The sequence below is a fragment of the Eublepharis macularius genome, chromosome 12, assembly GCF_028583425.1.
Source record: "Eublepharis macularius isolate TG4126 chromosome 12, MPM_Emac_v1.0, whole genome shotgun sequence".
Lineage (NCBI taxonomy): Eukaryota > Metazoa > Chordata > Lepidosauria > Squamata > Eublepharidae > Eublepharis > Eublepharis macularius.
Genome location: NC_072801.1, coordinates 42588851 through 42611536, shown reverse-complemented (window position 1 = coordinate 42611536; position 22686 = coordinate 42588851). Strand labels below are relative to the sequence as shown.

General features: G+C 48.7%; 1 protein-coding gene across 1 annotated transcript in view; it reads left to right on the top strand.

Annotated features, from left to right (window-relative positions):
* The first annotated feature begins 17463 nt into the window (after nucleotides 1-17463).
* Nucleotides 17464-22686, top strand: part of OSBPL7 (oxysterol binding protein like 7) — a 44358-nt gene continuing 39135 nt past the window's right edge. The window contains exon 1 of the mRNA XM_054992921.1: nucleotides 17464-17538. The gene's annotated coding sequence lies outside the window, so the exon portion shown is untranslated. The remainder of the gene's footprint in view (nucleotides 17539-22686) is intronic.

Sequence of the window (22686 nt, the reverse complement as noted above, 5' to 3'; positions counted from 1 at the left end):
TTTGGTTCTTGGGCTGAGAGAGCTTGAGAGCACCCTCTGAGCCAGTAAACTTTTCCTGGTCCCGTGGCTTGTAGGCAAGCTTGAAACGGGAATAGGAATTTCCCTTCTCCCCCGGTGGAGAAGAACTGAGTATAGGACCCCTAAAATACCCTGTGAACCTAAAAGTAGAACCTTAAAACCCCCTGGTAAAAACCCTTGAGGACCTGAGGGAAGGATAAACCTCCCAAAAGGGACATAGAGAGGAAGAAGTTGTTAAAACCCTTGAGCAGCTTTAATCGCCCCACCCCTGGTGTCGCTGATCTACTCTTTAACCTCCCCCGAGATCAGCCTTAAACTAAAAAGAAAAATGTACCGGGCAAACCCCGCCGTGCCCCGCCTGGAGAAGTGGCTAGTAAAGAAGGGAGATTGCCCCTGGGAAGCCGGTTCCTTCAAGGGACCCGACCCGCTCCAGATAGTCAGAAGCGCCTTCCAAGATTTTTGTGACAAGGAGAAACCTAGGTCTAGCAAAAAGGACAGATATGGAGCCTGGGCACTTTTCACCGCCCTGCAGGACAGTGTGTCCCTAATTAGCAAGTTGCAAACAGCACAGGAGGAGTTAGAGGAGAGGTCAAAACGAGAGCAGGACGCCTTGCGCCTAGAAATCCAGACTCTCAGGACCAAGCTAACCGACCAGGAGAGAGAACATGAGGAAAAGGCAGTTGAGTGGCGCGCTGAACGCGTCAATTTCATACTAGAGAAGCAAGGACTAACTACCGCCCTCCAGGACGCTCAGCACAAGGCTGAAGCGGCCACCGCTCGTGCCGATATGGCTGAGCACGCATTAACGGAGGGACAAGAAGAGATTACTAAGCTCACCCATGCCGCCCGGTTCATGGCGGACCACAACCAGTCTAAAACCGCAGCCGCGGACCATTCAGCTTGTAAGAGGGAGCTAGAGGCCCTAAAGCGACACTTGGGGATGCAACAGGCCGTAATTTCCGCCGTGCACCCCTCAGCCCTCTTGGCCCTCCCAGAAGATAGTAAGGATAGCTGGGCATCTCAATCGCCCCAACCCGAGGAAGCCCCACAGCCCCTCCACCCAATAGCCACCAAGGAAATTGTATCCATGGACGAGGATGGCAGGAAAACAGACCGGGTCGTTAAGGAAACCCGCAATTGGAGGCCCGATGAGCTCCAAGCCATAGCAGACCGTATGGGACCCCTAAACCGAGACACGGCCATCCAGTGGTTCACCCATGTGACCACCTCCCAGCCCTCCGCTAGTGGTTCCGATGTGGCCCAGCTGGCCCGCCAATGCGCTGCCCCTGAAATAGTCTCGGCCCTGAATGCCTATACCTCTAACCGAAGGCTAGCCACACGCAGCCAGTATGGAGCAATTAAGGAGATCTGTGCATTCCTGTGGCCCACCAAAAGTTTGAAAGCCCTGTACATCGCAGAGTCTCAAAAACCCGGAGAGGACCCAGAGGCATATTTAGCCAGAAAGCAGCTTCTTGCTGAGCTAGCAGATGAAGTAGATTTGGATGCCAGCGATGTACCCGACTTTGACGAATTAGAATTCAGGAGAGCAGTCTTAGATGGACTCAATAGTACCACCCGCCTAGCACTGGCAGGAGTGGAGCCCGGGAGCATCTCATGGGGAGACCTGGAAGCTCGCATCAGAAGCATTGCTGGCCTGTTGCGAGAAACCGGCGCCATCCGCCATGTGAAGCCCCCGGCCTCTCGTAGGAAGGAGAGCGAGCCGATAAGTGCAGTCACCTATGCCAATCATGGCCCCCACTCTCAATACCGACCACAGGGACGCAGCCCGTATCCGGAGGCAAGGGGAGGAATCCTGAGGGGAAGGAGCGGCAGCTTTAACCGGGGAAGAGGACCAAGGGACTACCGCCCGGGAGTCTCCTTTGCGCCCGCCCCGAGTTACAGTTCCTCCTCCCAGCAAGGACCCCACGAGCCCCGACTGCAGGATGCACCCATAGCCCCTTCTCACTCGCGAGCATCGCACCCGTACCACCATCAGGTCTACCCGCCTCCAGATCAGTCCAATGCTTGGGGAGCATCGCAGGGCGACCACGAGGGTTACCGGGACCGCGGCAGCACGCCCCAGTCCAGGGACTCCCTCCGTTGGGAACTTTGGATGCGCCTCAAAAACATTGGAGCGAACATGGAGCTCTTCGACGGAAAGCCCACGTCCGTTCTAATGAAGGCGATCATGGAGTGGGAAGACCAGCAGCAGCCCCCAGTACCTCCGTCGGCGCCTCCTTTGCCGCCAGACCCTCCCTTCTCGAGTCCCCCGATAGCTGCGGTTCGAGAGCACCCGAGCCCCAACAACCCCTTTAGAAGAAGCGCCGCTTCCACCGACCAGAGTGCAGGATCAGAATAGGGTTGCCCCGAGTCCCAGTCTCCCTCCGTGGGCATAGTTGCCAAACTAAAGCCGGACACATGGGGGAGACCGACAGTAAAGGCAGGGATCGGGACTCCCGGGGAAAAGAAGAAGCCTGCCACTCTCCTTATAGACACCGGAGCTTCTCTTAATATACTCCGGCCCACCTTAGTTACAAAGGGCACCCAGACCCCCACAACCATGCAGCTCGCCGGTTTTGGAGGCGGCACGCAGGAATCCCCGGTCTGGCAGGATATCCCCCTCTCCGTTGGGAACCTGGCCACCCGGATTTCAGCGTGCGCAAACCGGGGAGAAGACGATGGACTTTTGGGCATGCCATTTTTCCGTGCCGAGGGACTGACCATTGACCTAGCGAACGGGCTCCTGTGGCGCATCCCGGGAGGCCCAGACTTTGTTAATGCAGTCCATCGATGTGCAGCCCTCAAGGCCCCCCTTCCTCTCGCCCCCATCACAGGAGACCCCTGGGTTCAGGACTTTCCCGAAGTGTGGGTGACAGATAAAGCCGAGTGTGGGATAGTGAAGGGCGCCTGCGTCCTGATTGAAGGAAAGGACCCCCCTCCCCAAAGACAGTACAAGTACCCAGCAGAAGCTGAGGCAGGGATAGCCAAGACTATAGAAGGACTCCTTGAGTGGGACGTCATACTCCCAATGCAGTCCATCTGCAACGCCCCATTGTGGCCAGTTCTGAAAGCAGATGGAGTGACCTGGAGAATGACGGTCGACTTCCGTGCCCTGAATGCCACCACCCCTCCAGTTGCCCCGGTTGTGGCCAAGTATAATGAGATCCTAACGGCCATTGCCGCTGGGTCCCGGTTCTACTCGGTCATAGACCTGGCCAATGCCTTCCACTCCATCCGGTTGCATGAGTCTTGCTGGTACAAGTTCGCGTTCACTTTCCGTGGCCAGCAATACGCATTCAAGCGGACACCCCAGGGATTCCACTCCAGCCCCAGCATTTGTCATGCCCATGTAGTTCAAATGTGGGAACGCCTCCAACCCTCCTCGAGGCCCCACGTACTGAGCTACGTGGATGACATTTTAGTCCACGCCCCCACGGAAGAATTAGCCCGCCAAATCACCAGGGAAGTCCTGGAACTCCTCCGCGAGACTGGGTTCAAGGCAAGCAGGGAAAAGGCCCAATTGGTTCAGACCAGCGTCAAGTACCTGGGTCTGACCCTGGGACCCGAGGGTCGTACCCCGGACGCCCAGCGAATGGAGGTCATTTCCAAGCTGCCTGCACCCACCGATGTCCCCTCCCTCAGAGCCCTTCTAGGGACTTTCAACTTTTCCCGAGACTTCATCGAGTCCTTTGCAGACAAAGCTCGCCCCCTTTATGCCCTCCTCAAGAAGAACACTCCCTGGGAGTGGGGACCGGAGCAACAGACAGCCTTAGCCGAGCTAAAGCGCAGTCTGGCCGCGGCCCCGGCCCTAGCCCATCCAGATGTAACTCAGCCATTCTTTATCCAGTTAGCAGTATCAGACAAGAGCATAGGAGCCACGCTCACCCAGCAGCAAGCGGGAACCGCTAGAGTAGTAGCCTATGCCTCTCGCAACCTAACCGCAGTAGAGACTAAGTTTAGCCCATGCGAGAAGACATGCCTTGCTCTAGTTTGGAGTCTGACCCATTGGGAATTTATCATAGGAGGCTCCCGCACAATAGTTCAAACTACCCACACGCCTCTCAAATATATCCTGTCGGGAAAAATACAAGACGGACAAGTCTCAAACGCCCGCATAGCGCAGTGGACCCTGGCCCTAGTCAACCGCGGAGTAGAATTCAAAAAGGAAACCACTGAGCCACCAGCCCCCTATGGCCTATTGGTAACCGGGACCGAGCACGAGTGCCCCCTGGACCCGCCACCACAGGTTGTCTGGCCAGTTACTTGGGGAGTCCCGCTAGAGGAAGCCCGACAGAACGGCTTCACATGCTGGTTCTGTGACGGCTCCTCCTTTCACGTTGGAGGCTCCCCTCGGACAGGCTATGGCGCCGTGCGAGTGAGCGACGCCCATACCCTCAAAGGTCCAGCCCGCCCCCATTCCAGCCAAGCGGCTGAGGTGCAAGCGCTTCTGGCAGTGCTTGAGTTTGAGCCCCCAGAAAGCCCACTTGCCATTTACACAGACTCGGATTGGACGGCCAAAGCCGCCACGGTCTGGCTCCCGGTATGGCAGAATCAGGGGTGGAGAGCTAGCGATGGGAAACCCGTAGCCCACCTACAGCTATGGCAGCAAGTAGCAGCACTCCTCCAGTCCCGCTCAGGCCCAACACAGGTGGCCCATGTCAAGGGACACCAGAAGACAAATTCAGAGACCGCTTATTGGAACGACCAGGCAGACCTTGCAGCCAAGGCAGCCGCCACTGAAAATGCTCCCCTACCGGAATCAGCCACCGACTGTCCCCTCCGCCCTGTCACCACTCGGGCACAAGCCCGCAGCCAAGCTCAGGGAACCGCAGGAACACTAGACCTGGCACAACTGCAGCAATCTGACCCAGAAATAACCAACCTCCTAGCCGCAGGAAGGGATCAGACAGGGAGACTCATGATCAGAGAAGAGGAAGGCATAGTTTGGGCAGTAGATGCAGCCGGCGAACGCCATTGGGTAGTGCCATTGGAAGTTAGGGCTGACTTAATTCAGTTTGTCCACGAACAGGGACACCGAGGCAAGGATCTGACTCTGGAAAGGGTAAAAGAGGTTGGTTGGTGGCCTGGCATGCGCACCGAAGTAGCGCAATGGGTGGACAACTGTCTGTCCTGCGCTATGGTCAATGCAGACCCCACCGGACCTAGAGCTCCCCTCCAGCATCAGAGAATTGATGGACCCTGGGCGCGCATACAGATTGACTTTATCGGCCCTCTTCCCCCCACTGCTCGCGGCAATCGCTACTGCCTCACCGTCATAGACCCCTTCAGCAAATGGGTCGAAGCGTTTCCGTGCAAGCGCAACAATGCAGCCACCACAGCCAAATTACTGTTTAATAATGTTTTCTCGCGATGGGGCATCGTGAGAGTCATGGACTCTGATTTAGGCTCACACTTCATCGGAGAAGTAACACAGGAGCTTTGTAAAGCACTGGGCATCCAGCAACGTTTCCACATAGCCGGCCACCCCCAAGCTTCAGGCGCCATAGAAAGAACCAACCGGACCCTCAAGGAGGCTCTCCGCAAGATGGTTCGCTCCTCCGGGAGAGACTGGGATGAAAAACTCCCCATAATCCTAATGGCCATTAGAGGCACTACCGCAGTTCACGGGCTCACACCCCATATGGTAATGACAGGGCGAAGAATGCAGCTCCCGGAAGCCTTCTGGCTAGATACGCAGCTCCCTTCCGATATGCAGCCCGTAGTGATTAATGATGCTTGGGTCCAGGATCTGCTCTCATCCATACACGCCGTCCACATGCAAGTGGCCCAGAGGTTGGGCACAGCTCAGAAAGATATGGACCGCAAACTAGGATGGGTCAGGAACCCCAGGCAGTGGGAAGAAGGACAGCTCGTTCTGTACAGGAAGTTTTCGCAAAAGGCGCATTCACTAGCAGCCAAATGGCAAGGCCCAGTCCCTATCACAAAAAGAGTCTCCCCAGCTGTCTATCAGGTAGCCATCCAAAGAAAGACAGGAGGAACGTGGCTAAAATACTTTCATGCCTCTCAATTAAAAGAATGGAAAGGGAAGCCGCTGCAAACCGCCCCCCCTGTGTATGATCCTGGGGGAACCACCACCAGCCCAGCCCCCCTCTGCCCAGTGATTCGCCAGATATCACTCCACCCTGGGCCAGAGATACCGTGTGTCCCCTTAGATCAGACTTTTGTAGCTTTAGAATAAAAGAAACAATAGAATATGTAGATATCGGTGTAAATGGTAAAAGTTTTTCCAGTTCTATTCTTTGACCTCATTAGGCGGGCCCCACAGTTGGGACCCTTAGGAGAAGACACGGCAATCAAAGCCAAATAGGACCACCACCGAAAGTGATTCTCAATTGGATTATAAGCCGCATGTTCGGAAAAAATTGCACAGGCAAAAGAGATTTGCTGTGTGTGGAGGTGATTGGAGAGGCTTTGGCCCAGAAGTGAATGCAGTCTTCCAACGTTGAAACCACCAAATAAGGTGATTTCTTTGTTTGAAAACATTTCACCCGCCGTGCTGGTGAAGATCCCGCATCTACGTAGATTCGGGGTCTCACCTGCCAGACCCACGCTTTCGCATGATGGTCGGCTTTGGCTTTGAGGGCCGTGCCTCCCCTGGAAAAGGATCCCCAGATAGCCCAACATCCCTCTTTTACTAATGTTCATATTCGTCATGGTGAGTTGCTATACGGCGCCACCAGCCAGTACGCTTTAGTGCAAAGGTAAAAGACCCGCCAGTATTTTGTAAATATGTGCCCTCCGGAATGTGTTATTGAGGTGCGTTCGCCACGCACAAGGGGCAGCGTATCTCATTTACATAGCCAGGATCCCCTGCGCCAAGATGACCCCCAAATAACCCAGACCCAGTGGCGCCGACAGATCTCGGCCGCCTCCGCCGCTTTTCGATAAACGCCGCCGAGCGCCTTCGGCTCCATTTCGGCCCTTTCCGCCAGCAGCCGCCTGCCCCACGTAATCTTTTCCCTTGCCCGTACCGTATAAGGGAAAAGAAGGGGGGGAGACATATTGAAGTTATAATGAAGCCCTGCCAGGCCTTCCAAGTGAGGGCAACCTAAAAGTACCCCACACCCGTATGCCTCTTGCTCCGTGTATTTTTCTTTTGGCTCAGTGCATTTTTCTTTTGCTCAGTGTATTTTTCCTTTTTTGCCCGGTGCAACCTTTTTTTTTTAAAAACCAGAAAATGGGGCCTCCCGAGGGAGTCCCTCCAAAAATTGCTAGTCCTGCAAACATATGACGAAGGCCTATTTTTGAAAAATTAAAGCGAGGGCCCCCGTCTGCAGCAACCCTTATAGTCAATGTAAGCCGCTCTTTAGTTTTCTTTTCTTTTTTAAACGGCAAGGCCAGGCCGAGCCGGACAGATAGCTCTCAGCCCGCAAAATAAAAGTAGCCCGCCACCGAGCAAGGGGCACCTGAAGGCCACATAGCCTAGGCACCCAGGGACCCCTGGGGCGAGTTTGCATAATCCCGCCTAACGTTCAGCCGACCCTCGCCCGACGCAAAGACGTCCCCCCTGAAATATACACGCTTGAGAAAGAAACCTTCGCACAGGAGTTCCCCAGAGCAACAAGCTGGAAGGCTCGCTTAGTGCTCTGGGACTTCTCGTTCGAGCCCCACCTAATAGACAGTGCTGGCAGAAATACGCCCTCCTTTTCCCCACTTCACTTCATTTATTTTTGCTGCAATAAACTCAGGGAACCTGTACTTATATCCGCAGGTCTCCCCAGGATATTTTCGGCACAAAAAGGAAAAGGAAGGCCAGGAGATGAGGCACCTGGCTACCCTGTGTTTGCTCGTGCTGGCAGGCACCCTAATAGAGGGACGCCCGTCCAAATTAATGCCCTACCCCCACTGGAGATGTATAAATACCCTGGCAGGAAATGAAATGATGGTCTGCAAAGTTGTGCAGCAGAGCAATATGACCACCCCCACGGATCGCACAAACTTCCGCAGTTGCGAAGAGCAGTGGATCCGACCCCCAGAGCTTGTTATTTTATGTGTGGGAGTAAAAACTCTGTCCCAAGAATTAGTATGCTACTCGCCTACTGACACAGTGTCACCACTTGCTCCAATTCCATGTATGTTTCTTCCCCGTATAAGGCCAGCCCCCACCGCAGTCCCGGTGGTAGACAAATATACCACCCCTGCCAACTTCGAGACCTCGCCATTTGTCACTGAGGCTCTCGGACCATACTGTGAAGTTATTTTAGTGTCGGCCGCAGTATGGAAGGCAGGAGACCCCTTTAGAATGACCATCCTACTAGGCACTACTACCACTGAGTCTGCATCAGTCATTATCACGCCCCCTTCAGGCGCAGCTCTCTCCTTCGCTATAGAGCGCTGGGAGAACCTGACCTGGATTGTAAAAGAGGAAGATCTAGCCAAACACGGCCCACCCGATTGGATACTGGTTCAGCAGACGCCCGAATGCCAAACCAAGCCCCTAGTAGAGAAATTTCACCGGCTTGGGCTGCTCTTTGTAAATTTGACTCACGAACCAGGCAATTATTCCCTGCTGATCCGGACCCAGGAGACCCACACCATCCAAATTGACCCTTTGATTGCTAGCAATGAACAATTAAGCCAAGGTGGCACGCATATAGTGGGCTCCCATGTTTTGAAAACTGACATTCGAGAGAGAGTTCTAGTCCGCCCGCAAATGTCTTTAAAAGAGATCCGCATAGACTTAGCTGAGCTAAATGTAACCCAGAGGCTGCCGCAGTGCGCTCCCTATCTGGAGGCCGGTAGCAAGGGTTGGAATGCATGGCTAAAACTGTGGATCGATCCCTCTCCTTCTCTCTCGCGTGCCAGACGAAGCATTGCCGACTGGACTGCTCCTGCAGCCGGAGGCTTAGCAATCATGGATTCGGTCAACATTGAGACTCTCGCTAATAAGTTTGCCCATGTCACGACTAGCATCTCCGACTTAGGTAAACCGGTGGTGCAGTCCCTAAATTCCATTTCAAATGGGCAACACGAGATCAGCTCCATTTTAGTTAACTGGGAGAGTCAAATTGAAAGAGATTTTTCTCTGCTGCTCAAAGGGACACAGTCTTTTGAACGCAACGTGTCAATAGCTATGGCATGTATGCAAGCCCAACAATTAAATCAGGCTGTGGCCATGGGGCTAATTCGGCAAGCCATGGATGGGCACTTGCCCCTGGAGATTAAAAGATTGATTATGCCCAAATTGTCACCCATAGAACTGGAGCTTGAATCCTGGTGGTCTCTCGTAAATTCCTCATTCTCACCGACCACCCAGGAGCTTAAACTATTTTTATTAACGGCCAGTGCGCACGAGTCATTCCATATGTATCCAGTCGTGCCTCTGGGACTCCAAGTCAGCGACACCGAAGTCCTCTACGCCCGCCACCCCGACCATTGGGCCCGCTTCACCCCGACCGGATGGAAGCTCGTCAGCCTCCAAGGGTGCCAGCATCGAGACCAGACCGGCTTCATTTGCCAAGACCAAGCCTTTGCACCGCATCACCCCTGTGTAGCCCCGCAAGTCGACGCCCTCAACGAGTGCCCTTTCGAGGTCGTCCAGGAGAACAGCTCCGCTGTGGTCTACATTGGGAAAGGATGTGCCTGCGTGCGAACGGCCTGCGATTTTGTGATCCTGAACTCGTTCCAGCTGAAGCCCGTGATCCCGGGAGTCAACCGCTGCTTCTGTAACCTGTCTTCGGTAGCAGCCTGCGACTTCACCTACACGGTACCGGTCTGGACCCAAGAAGAGATCTTGGTGGCACCCTCCATCTATCGACATGTGAAGCCCATCTCCCTCGGCATCGGTCTGGAGCTAATCCACGAGCTCCTGGCCCACCCGCAGCTCCACCGCACCCTCCAGAGCATCCAGAGGGACGGGGATACCACTGCTTTGGTTGTGTCCCACAACGGAAAGGAGATTTTGGATCTGGTCCAGCGGATTAAGACCACCGGCGAGCATTCGTGGTGGGAGACCCTCTTTGGCTGGAGCCCCACCGCCACTGGAATTTACAATTTGGCTTTGCACCCAATCATCGTTATTTTGGCCTTCCAGGTTTTGTTGTGTGCCTCACTGCTTTATTTGGGCTGTTGGAGCCGCCGACAGCTCCAGCAACTCCAACTGTCCTACCGTTTGGATCATTACAACCCCGACCTCCTCTTGCCCTAAAGGTTATTCTTGGCGCCCTCCTTTAACCCTTGTTTGTTTTATTGCTTGTGCCGGTATGGACTATGATTATGTTTATTACTATGTGTACGGATCCTGCACCGGCCCCATGGACGCTCTGCTGCCGGACACCGCTCCGAGGCCCTCTTGTGGACTAGGGGGGGACATGTTTCTCTGCCTCCCAGCCCACGGCCCGTCTCCAAACGACCGCCAGCAGCGCCACCTCCATGAGGACTAGAACTGTGTGCCTGAAGCCCTTCTCGCCGCTCACCGACCCTGCTCTGTGGATTCACGCAGACAGCAAGGGGGGGTGGAAGTGTGTTTTGGAGCACATGAACTAAGCTTGCTTGTTCTTGTATATATGCAACCCAGTCCAGCAGCTGTACTGCGGACTGAGCCGTCTGTGATCTTTGTTACTCTATGGTCTTATGAATTTCTTGCCATTGCTTCTTATGAATTTTAACTCCCATGAATTTAGCCCCGAACTAGTCCCTCCCTCTATCTACTGCAAGTGCGCCCATGAACTTTATCCCGATGAATTTGATTTTAACCTTTTGAATTGCCTTCTTAACCCAACTCCCTCCGCCGAGGCAGTTCTAGTCTATGAATTTGATTTTAATCCAGCCATATTGATTTGGTTTTTAATTGCAGAGTGTATTTTTCTGCCCCCATGAGCCCTTCCGCCGCCTACCCCTCATGAATTGTTTCCACGCACTTGCTTTTATTCTTGCTGCTTTTGACTTCATGAACTATTGCTTTTAATCACATATATGTATTTATGATTTTAACCATTTATGAATTAGCCTACCCTCAATGAATTATGCCATGCTTGCACACTTCACTTTACCCTGTATGAATTGCTTTTAATTGTCCCTGCTTTTAATCCTATGTATCTATTTATGATTTTAACTATCCATGAATTGATCCATGTATATTAATTGCTCCTGGTTTTTAATGCTTTTAACCCGTCATGAATTCCGTATGAATTACCTTCAATCATGAATTAATCAATGTACACAATTATGAATTATTGCTATTTATATGCATGAATTGATCATTGCTGCCTACTACTATGAATTGCTATTACTTATGAATTATTGCTATTTATTCTGACGATTGCACTTAGCACACCCCCTGGTGTGAACCCAGAGACCTGCAGCCCATTGGCTGATCTAAATTGCACTTATTCGGTTAGGTGGTTCTCCAAACTAAATTTTTTGAGTGACGCCTCCCCCTCCTTCCCTTCCCGCTCCTTCTTCGCTCGAAGCTCGACCACCGGACATTGCCGACCACCTCGCCTTTGAAGTCAAGTTCGGAGACCCGCGCGCCTGACGTCCCGGGGTCTCCGAGGGGGGGAATTGTTGCCAAGTAGGCCCCCTCCCCTGCTTTAAAGCCTGCTATGAATTGTGCCAAAGTTTCCTGCATTACTGTCTCACTGCTACACCAAAGACTGCTTTGCACGTGTGTGCTCTGATACACGTGTCAGTTTCCTGCCTGCGTGTCAATTACCCTTGTTGCTGCTATAGACTGTGTAGTTTACTGACTCCATGTTTGGTTAACTGCACAAAAGGACTCTCTTTCTGGGCAACCCTGCCCTAACCTGTATCTGGACTTCCCAGTGTGTGTTTGGACTGTGTTCCCCGTGCCTGCATTGCCATCTGCCACGGACCGTGCCTGTTCCCTGCTTTGGACTGTGTTTTAAAGTGTTGTTCCCGCTGCCTCCATGGAAGCCTGCCTCATATGGGCCCAAGCCGCTGCTAGCAGCCGGGCGCCTGCCGGGGAAACCTCCAGCGAGCCTGGCTAGGCGCTCCCTGGTCAGTTCCCGCCTGGAGCCTCCCGCGGGTAGGTTGCCGAGCTTGCCCTCGCTACCGGGCAGCCTGCTATCCAGCCCCAGCTATGCCCAGCCGGCATCCATGTTCTCAGGCACCCAGAAGACCCTGGGAAAAAGACTGCTTTGAGAAGCCATTTCGGCGAAGCGGGCACACCACGTCCGCAGCGAGAGCCCCTCGCCCCGCTCTGCATATCTTAGGAGCCGCCCCGGAGAAGGAACTAAGTGCCGACCATCCCAAGCACTTAAAGAATGCATCTCAAAGAAACCTCCGCATTCCAAAGCTGATGACATCAGGACAAGCCCTGTCCGCTGGAACATCCTTTCAGCCCACTTGGATTTCCCCCTCCCTCTTTTGTCCCCTCTTCCTGAGGTGTCACTTATCACAATCTGATTACCAAAGTGGCCCATCCAAGCCATTCAGTAGCCCATTAGACCCTTTGTCTTAATCTGTGAGAACCACCAAGTACAGCACCAGCCCCAGGGTACGTTTTGGGGTATTTAAGCTGGTCTCCCAGACCACTCGGTGCCTCGGCCATTCCCATCCAGAACCCCTCGCTGTCTGTGGCCTCGGCCATTCCCTATCCAGACCTCCTTGCTGTCCGTCTGTGGTCCCAGTGCTGGCATTGGGCCACCCTCGCTGCCGTGTCTCTGCTTCGCTCCAGGATTGTGAGTATTTCCCTTATCATCGTTGGGAACCAGCTAATGCGAACGTCTCTGTATTTCCTACTCTGTATTTCTTAGACCTTGTGTGTTCCTTGTATGATTGTGCAAGCTAGGCTTACGCTACACTCAATACACGTGTTTGGACCTTACTCCTTGTCTGCCTCTTTTTCACTAGAGTGTCTGGGATCAGGACCTCCGTATACATAGGTTATGATCCTCGCTTAAATATTAATAGTTACAGACTGCTACAGCTAATTCCCCATTACAATAAAGAGCAGTTCTGGTAACAGAGGCTGGGGGAGAAGTACCTGGTAAGTGGCAGTCGAAAACATCATTGCAACAAGCTGCCCACCTTGCTACGGTGGGGGGACCCTGTCATTCATCAGCAGTCCCCCCACCCCAGGTAGGGCTACAAAGTCTTAGCTGCTGTACATTGTGGCTAGCCCATGATGCACATAGGTACAAGAAAATTCAATCCATTTTCATGGGGCAACCATATCTGTAAGGTGGAGCATTTATTAAAACTCAAGGGAGTGATTCTCTTGTCCCTGATTACATCCTTTTTAAAAATGGAATCCCTAAAGGTTGCAGTTCGTTTTGATTCAGAATTTCTGAAGCAGGGCCAGCATGCTGCCTTTGATTCGGGAATCCTGAATCTTTACAGATCGGGTCCGATTTGGGTATTTTACCAGAATTGGAAACCTGAAGTGCACACCCCTACTACGTAGTGCTGTTTGCAATAAAGAAAGTTCCCCTCTTGCAGATCGTGAATCTGTAAATGTGCAGGATCCTGCGGATCTGCTCTGACAATGCCCTCCTTGTTAATGAGTTTGTGTGTTGTTTTTAACTGTTTATAAGCTTGTTTTAATATTTTTGGTTTACTGCCTTGGGGCCCCCCAGTTGGTTGGAAATGCAGCATGCCTAAATAAATAAATAGCAGCATCTTCCTGATGTAAGAGGCTATGAAGAAAGATGGCATTACCATTAGCAGATCTGCAGGCTCTAACCCTGGTGATTACTAAATGAATGAAGTTCTATCATTTCCCTTGAAATGCTATATTAGTGTATTTATGGCAATGATGAAATTTATAGACCCATGTATATAGCCAAGCAGAATTACTACTGTCTTCATCAGTAATTCAACTTCTGGAACTCTGGCTAAGCTGAAGATCTGCTCTTCCAAGCCACTTTTGAACTGGTGGCACAGCAGTTTCCTAGCTATAGGACAACAAGAAAATGGAGTGGATCCAACCAGCTTTTCTACTGGTGGAAAAAGGTAGGTGAGTGGGGGCTTTCATTGCCAAAAAGACTGTGCTGAGAATCAAGAGACCTGCATGGACAAAAACCATGTGACATGAGGGGTATAGTAAGGAGAAGAATTGGTTAAAGTTGGGTGAAAAAGCTGTCCGGATCCAGCCCATTGATGACCTATTGCATTGTGCATAACAGACGCTGTGGCATATTATTTTCTCAAGGTTTTGCTTTGGAGTATTTGGAATGGTGTCAGAAGCTGGTTCATGTTAATTGTCTTTTGTTTCCGCACACACACACAGTCACTCATGTTCAGTAAGTGGCTGATAATTTGGAAAGGCAGTTAATGATAATCTTTACAAATACGTTAAAAATAAAATGATTAGGCATGATCCTGTGAGTCCTCCTGTGTGATCCCCCTCCCCAATGAAATCAACAGAATCTGCTGAAGAGCACAAATAATTTGGGGGGGGGAGGGGGTCTTGCACAAGAAGTGTCCCTTGAATCATGCCTATACTTAAAAGTTATCACCCTCCTCAAAAGTTTCAGTGCTTCTGATCAGATCTCCCCAACCCACTTTCTTTTAGAAGATATTTATAAAGGAGTTTCCCATTATAACAAAGTGGGAGAATTACTTTTGTGTGTGTGTTGTATTTAACAGAAATAATGATGTATGCTGGGTATGCAATCCAGCTAAATTAAAGCACCTTTTAGGCCTCACTGATTCTGTTGGGAGAGTGTAGCAGTGCAAACCTTATGTAAGTATTATTACTTGTGTCTAAGATCATTGAGTTACATAGGCTTAGACTGGAGAGAAACTATATAGGATTGCAGTGCTAAGCATGTCCTTGAATCTCTCCCATTGATATGAATGAGATTTAAAAGTACTTAATTTTAATTGGATCATGCCAATTCTTTTAAAATTTTGGTTCTGGTTATTTGGGTTAATTCCTGTAGCTAATTCCAAGACAGTAGATTATATGTATTTCCATCCACACTTTATTCCTCAAACACAGTTTTAGTATTCATTTTTTTCAGTGTTATGTGTGAGATGAATTGCTATTATAAATGAGAAGAGAAAATTGCATGTAAATCTGTGCAATCAGTGTGGCTTGTTCCAGGGATCACTTGATAGAAATTTTCTGCAGTGGTAGAGCATAAGACTCGATTCCAAGGTACAAATGTGTTTTCCATATTGAAACGAAGCTGAAATGTTATAAGCATCTGCTGAGATTTGCATGTGTGTTCTCTGATGTGTACAGCTTGTTATTATCACGCCACAAAATCTGCAATGACAAAACTGAACTGCAATATCGATTATTGTAGTGGTGATAATTTATTTTTTGCAAATAAATGTGTTAAATCTTCAAGGTGCCTCCTGAGCTGTTGCACTTAATATTATAAAGAGGATGAGGGCACTATTCAGCTGATGGCTTTGGCTGAGGTGTGTCTCCCATCTGAAGCTGTGATTCATCCTAGCCTTTAAAAGAAAAAAAACACCCTTGACTTTTGAATTAGATACTGTTTTTACAATACGAACATTTTTGATAAGTGGCAGCTGGTGCCTTTCAAAAGTGGTAATGCTTCACATTCCAACCAGGATTACTGGATCAGGATTACTTTTTCAAGATCATGTTTAAATGATTTGATAAGGAGGTGGAACCAAATGCCTTTCTTTATTATGATTGTGAGTAGGACAAGATGCTTTTAAAGAAGGGCAGGAGTAACTTAAGGGAGTATTTTTATTTATTTAAAAAGAAGGTGTTGAATATAAGTGGGTAAAACCTTCTGAACTTAGTATGGACCTGATGCTGACACAAAGAATTCCAGAGGAGGCCAGGAGTTGTGGCTCAGTGGTAAAATATCTGCTTTGCATACAGATGTTCATTCCAAATTCAACCCCCTGCATCTCCAGTTTAAAAAAGAATCATCTAATAGGTGATGTGAAAGTCCTCTGCCTGAGACCCTGGAGAGCTGCTGCCAGTCAGGGTAAATAAGACTGACCTTGATAGATCATGGGTCTGACTCCATAGAAGGCATGTTCTCATGTGATGTCCTAAAATAAGCATCTCTAGCTCAACTACCAAGCATTTTAGAGCCTGTAGATTGTTCATGGAAGGGCCCCAAAGACCAGTCCATGCTTTGTGTGGTCCCAGGTTCAATTTCCAGCAAAAGGATCTTGGATAGCAGGTTTTGGGAAAGACCCTTCAGTGCTCAAAATCCTGGAGAGCTGCTACCAGCTAGAGAGGACAATATCGAACAAGATAGCTCAATAATCTACTCAGTAAGCATAAGGCAGCACCCTATGATTTCCACATGGGCTCTGCCCCCTTCCTGGTTATATTGGCTGTAGCAGATTGCACAAAAACAGATGAAGATGTCTGATTTAGTGCTGCCAGCAAGCCTGGAGAAAAACAGCGAGTGTGGTGGTGTGGTTATGGTGTCAGATTACGATCTGGGATGGGAGACCCCATGTTCAAATCCCTGCTTTGTCATAAAAATTTTCTGGGTAACTGGGCTAGTGACACTCTTATCCTAACCTACCTCACAGGGTTTCTGTGAGGATAAACTGGGGAATAGGAGAATTATGTCCCCATTGAAGTAGGAATGGAGTAGGTTGGGTAGGAAAGAAGTTAAATAAATCCTATCCCTTTAATAGAGGCTTCATGTGTGGAAAGGAGCCTCTGAAGCCTTTCATGGCATGGAGGTAAATAAAACCAAAGTCCAGTGGCACCTGAAAGACTAACCAACATTTATTTCAGTACAAGTTTCCATGACTTACAGCCCACTTCTTCAACAAGATATTCAGGTAGGGATAGCTGTGCTGGTCTACAGTAGAACAGAGGCATCTTAGAGACCGACAAGATTTTCAGGGTATGAGCTTTCCAGAGTCAGAGCTGACAAAGGGAGCTTGGATTCTTGAAAGCTTAGACACTGAAAATTTTGGTGATATCTGTGGTGCCACTGAACTCACCAGATTTTTAAAAAATGCTACGACATACTAACACACACTACGCCTTTGCAATCGTGGAGGTAAATAACATCACCTGGTAAATAGCATCCCATGAAGTATCTATTAAAGGGGCAGGTTTTTTCTCCAGGCCAGTTGGCAACGCTAGCCCTTATAGGGAAGCCAAGCAGGTGGCTATTGGGGATCTTTCTGTTGGCGATGGGGAGATGGAGTAACCCTCACCCATACATTTCTTTGAAGCTCCCTCTGGAAACAACGCAGACCCCCATCTCGCTTGGGCGGCGGGAGCAGTCTGGCTAGATGGCCCTGCTCCAGGGAGGTGATTTGAGGGGCTGCGAGTTGGAAGGTCTTCAAAGATCCCTGGGGAGGAGAACTGCCCATTCCGCAGCAGTCCTCCGAGAGGCAGGGGGGCATCGGAGAGCCGGGCACTGGCAGGCTGCATAAGGTGGCTTCACTCCCGAGCAGAGAGGGAGAGGCAGGCAGGCTGCTTGGAGCTTCGCTTGGCAGCTGCTTCCTGGTTCCGGTTTGCAGCAGCATCATAACAGCAGCTTGCGGTGCAGGAATTGCAAAGAAAAAAAAACCAACCACAACAAGCGCGGAGTTGCGAGGGAGACAGCAACTCTTGCTGCATGCGAGCAGGTAGGGAGGGGGCCGGCATTAAAAAAGAGGGGACTGCTCCCCCTTCGGCTCTGTTTCCCCGCCGTGGACTGGGGGCACCTCCGTTGCGTTTGAAAGGGCATCTCTGCAGCTCTGGTTGTTTTGGACTTTGTCCCACGGGATGGACAGGGCGAGGAGAGGCTGGGGAGATGCACTGAATGGGACAGAAGCCGAAGACGCTGGAGTGTGGAAAGAAAGGGGGCGGGGGAGGGATTTTGCCCCTGGTTTTCAGATCCATTTGCTTTTTCATTTAGGGCAGAGGGAGCAGGATTATACCTTGTCTCCAAAGAAGTTTGATGGCCAGGGCGGGAGGGAGGTCAGCGTGTTTCTGTTTTTCTGGTACATGTCCAAATAGGTTGATGCAGGAGCTTCCCCCCCCCCCCCTGGAGTGCCAAGATCTGGGGTGCATGTGTTTGGTTCCCAGCTGTGATTGGTAAAGATGGAGGGGCTGTTGTGTTTAGAAGCCTGTTGCTCTTTGAACGGGCCGGGGAGGGGCAGTTTGTCCTATTTCAAAGGGAAAGTAAGGGGAATTTTGACTAATGGGGGCAAGGATGGATGGTAAGGGATTGAATTTTGACTGTTAACGTGCCATGATAGAACAGCTGAAGAATCCTGGGTAGTTCTTGACTTTTGGTGAAGAGAGATGAGGCAGTGTTGGAGGACAGCATCCCTTTGCAAAGGTTATATCAGGGCTGGAGGTTTTGGAGCAGAGGAGAGAAATTTGGCCCAGTAGTAGCTGCCAATTTTGCTCTGTTGCACAGGGGGCAGAGAGAAAGTTGGCAGAAGGCAGAAAGAAGAAGGGGTTGGGTAAATTTTGCCCCAGTATAACTGGGCCATGGCATAGAGAAATGTTGAGCAGAAAGAGGAGATAAAAGGTTTGATTCAGCACTCCTCATAGGGGTTACACTTGGAAGATCTATACACCTGATTATACCTGCAGCTGGTTCACACACACCTTCATCACAGATTCCTTGTATCTGAACAGGTCGTCACAGACCTAACCACCAAGAACCCATCATCCCAAACCCATCTGGTACCTGATGAAGGGAGCTTCAACTCAGCTTATACCCTGAAAATCTTGTTGGTCTTTAAGGTGCTACCTTGCCATCCCAAACACAGTGCTTTTTCCTTGAAATGCATTCACACATGTACAGCTATCAAGCATGCAGCAAGAAATATAGAGGAAATCAAACATGCCAAGCAGGTCTCTGGCAAGGCTGCATATACATTTTTCTAAATAAAGAAATGTGTGAACCAGCTGTTGAGATCCTTAACATATGAACTGGTGCTATAGGGAAGTCTTGTGCTTGAGCTGACATCAGGGGAATGAAAATTATGTCGAGGGTGTTAGATCTATTTTGGCTTCTTCACACGTGCAAGTCATCCTGACTAGTCTTTGATGTTTGCTGATTCTTCTGACGGTTTATTCTGAATCTGTCTCTTAGTACCTTAAATCTATTTCCTCTTGTCTCGTTTACTGATGTTTCCCTTCCTCTTGCTGAGATCTTTTAGAATAAACCATCAAAGTTATCATCCCTTCTCTAATAAACTTTTCTCTAAGATTAATAAGCTCCCTACTTCCTGCCTTTATGCGACTGGCTTTTTAGCAAGTCTCCCTTGTAGCCCTCCTTTGATTTTTTTTCTCCAGTGCTGTCAGTGTCTCTTAAACAGTGGTACTCAGAACTGTATGTGCTGTTATTCTCAATGGAGTCTTTCCAGTACTAGTAACTTCCCGAGACTTCAGAGTCATGTTTTTGTTTGCTATCACAGAAAATGGCATTAGTCATTTTTTGTGGTATTGAAATCAGACTCCAGGGACACAGTTGTCTCTAAACTCCTGGGTCCTGTTCACAGCTCTAGAATCAAAGTGGAATGTTTTGGTAGATGTCTATCTGAATCTAGAATATGAAAATAATTTGAGTGTTAAAGCAAGAATAACTCTTCTGCTGCTTTTCTGATGCTATCTCTGACAATAATTTACAATAATTTATTACGGAACCTCAGAAAAGTCACCTTTTGAACTGTAGCAAAACCAGTATGCAGTTTAATTAAACCATTTGAAAAACTGTAATTGTCGTAAGCGATTATCTTAGCCCCTGCTGATATTGCAACTGCTAAATATCACCCAAGTGCAAGAGGACGGGTGTCACCCCAATTATCCTTTATTAACACCCCCTTTCAGATTTTCTGTTGGACTCCTTTCATGACCTCTGCTTGCTAAAATTCTGAACTGTCCTCTTAATGGGCTCTTTGTATAGTTAAGTTGCTCCTCAGGGGAGGCTGATGTCTTTCTTAATTGACCCAGTCTCCCTGTCTGTGCAGACCAAGCTTATTAATGCAGGATAGATCTAGCAGTGACTCATAAGCCGTGAAAGCTAAAAATGGAACCTCCATGATCAGGGCAGGCTACCTTTTAAAGAATTTTTTTATTTTTGTTTTTTATTTTAATACCCGATACAACATTAACAACACAGGTACCAAAGTTCAGAACAGTTTGCTATACTACCTAAAAGTACACAAAAGAGGCAACTTGTCTTAACATAGCCAAACTTAACCAGATATGCAATCAGTAAGTAAAATCTTTTTCTCCATTGTATTAGTTTTGTTCATTAAAAGCTGAAGGGGTCAAAGGAATAGGTGATTCTCTGTTTCATAGGGCAGGCTACCTTTAATTATAAAATGCAGTGGACAAACAATGAGACTGTACTTGTGAGTTTCCGGAGCTTTTTGGCTTGTCTAGCCAAGGCCATTCTGATGTTCTTTGTCTTAGAAACATGTTGCTTTGTCATATCCAAATACAACTATAAGCAAAAATTTTTAATGAAAAGCCACAGTATACTAAGCTTGAGCCTATTTTTAGCACCCAAGAAAGGTGACTCAGTGTGAGTGGATGTATTTGACAGATGGTAGTCGGCTTGGAATTCTGACAAGTGGTTGTCTTTTGAGTAGGGCTTTCCCACTGCAGGTGCCTGGTCTGGTTTATATAATTCTTGTTGTCAAAGGATGATTTGAAAAACCTGGGTGTAGCTAGCTACTCATACTTCAGAGATTCTAAATAAATGTAAAGGCGTAATCCCATGAGAAATTGCCTGAGATTGCTAATTTCCAGTTTTGTTAATTGCAAAAGTTCTGTACTACACAAGCGCGGCATAACAAATAGTGTGTTAGACTAGGATCGTGGAGAACCAGGTTTGGATCCCTGCTGTACCACAGGAGTTTGCTGGGTAATTTTGGGGCCATTCTCTCACACTCAGCCTAACCTACCGCACAGGGTTGGAGATGTTGTGAGAAAATGGAGGAAGGGAGAACAGTGTTGTAAACTGCTTTGGGTTCCTATTGGGGAGAAAAGCAGGGGGATGAATGCACAAACAAGTATAAATACATTGTGGGAAGCTCCCATTGGTTTCTGGAACTGGTGTGAGAGAACTTCCTTCTGGATTGCCCTTTAAGTATGCAGTCTTGATTGGAATGACAAGGAAGAATTCAAGTCTGGGATTTATGTCTGGGAAAAACTCAAGGCTTCTGTATGGAAATTGCCCTATAGATAGATGTGTTGTACTAACAGTGCAATTGTAAACAGGGCTTAGAAGGGGGTAACTCTGTTTAGGACTGCCCTGTTAAGAACCCCTTTGCCTGGGTTCCTTTGCTGCAACTTTAAGTGGGGATTTCTTTTAATTCAACAGAAACTCACAAGCAACAGAGTACAATATGAGAACTATGCCTTTATTGTCTTAATCTTGTACTTTTCCTTGGATTGCCAAATTTTAAACTGGCCCATTTAGCTGTCCCTTTAATACTGGTTTGATCTGCAGCATATAGGAAGTGATATTCTATGTCTCCGTGCTATGAAAAGCTTTAGCTTCCCATTAAGCCTCTATTAATGGGGCAAGATGTCTTCCTGCCTCTGGTTTCTGCTATATTGTACTTTCTGTGGTTAGCAGAAGCATGTATGGAAGGAGGAAAGCAGGCCCTTTTCCTCTGACATTAGTGTAAGCAACCCAGAATTTTTATTTTTAATTTAAGATATTTATAAGATATTTATAGTCTATCTTTCTCACTGAGACTCAAGACGAATTACACAATATAAATCAATACAGTTAACAGGATGGGATATCCAATAAACAACGCCAACAAGATTATGACTGCAGAAATCTGAGACCAAACAGAAATGTGAGAGTTGTGATGTTGCTTCAGACTTCTTTGGTGATCTGTGATGCATCATCATCACTAGGAAAAATAACATTACAAGGAAACAAGCCCCTAATGAGACATTTTATTAGATGCTGAAACAAGTTAGGGTGCAGATTTCATTCTGTATCATAATGGACTGGTTGCCACCAGCTTTTTCACTAGGAGAAGGGGGAGCACTTTTAACTGCTAAAATGCTGTGTTGAGCCCTCATGAACCTGTGTGATGGGTGCTGCAACAAGGAGAATTACTTATTATTAATTAATTTTACAAAATTTTGTATGCCGTCTCGCTGCCCAATGAGGGCCACCAAGGTGAAGCATTATGAAAACAGTTCATAAAACAACTTAAAACCCAAACTAAGATATATATTTAAAGTACATAAAACAGTAATCAAAACACAGGGCAGAGATCATTAAGGGGAAGTCCAGATGAAATAAAAGGCTCCACCTGCTGATGGAAGACAGTGACAGAAGGGGACTGACAAATATCCCTGGGCAGAGAGTTCCATAGTTCTGTGCTATGACAGAGAAGGCCTTCTCTTGGGTTGCTACCTGCTTAGACTCAGAGGCAGGGATACCTGAAGCAGGTCCTTGAAAGATGACCTTAGCAGGCAGGATCAAGTAGGGAAACTGGTAAACAAGCCCATTAAAATGAACAGCAATTGTATGTTTTTATTACAGATACATTTAATGGGTTGGAGCCAGCTAGGTTTCTCAGCCATTCACACCAAGTTCCCCTGCTTATTCCAGCCCATGTTGCTTTTATCCGTGCACATGCTGTTATCATTAGCACAGTTTCTTTGTTTTTTTAAAGGGACCCCTTATTTTTTTCCACCAGCAGAAAATGGTTGGATACAACTGCAGCATAGTGGTTAGGTGGCCGGGTTGCAGGTTTGAATCCCACTATTGCCATAAGCTCAGAGGTGGCCTTGGGTAAGCC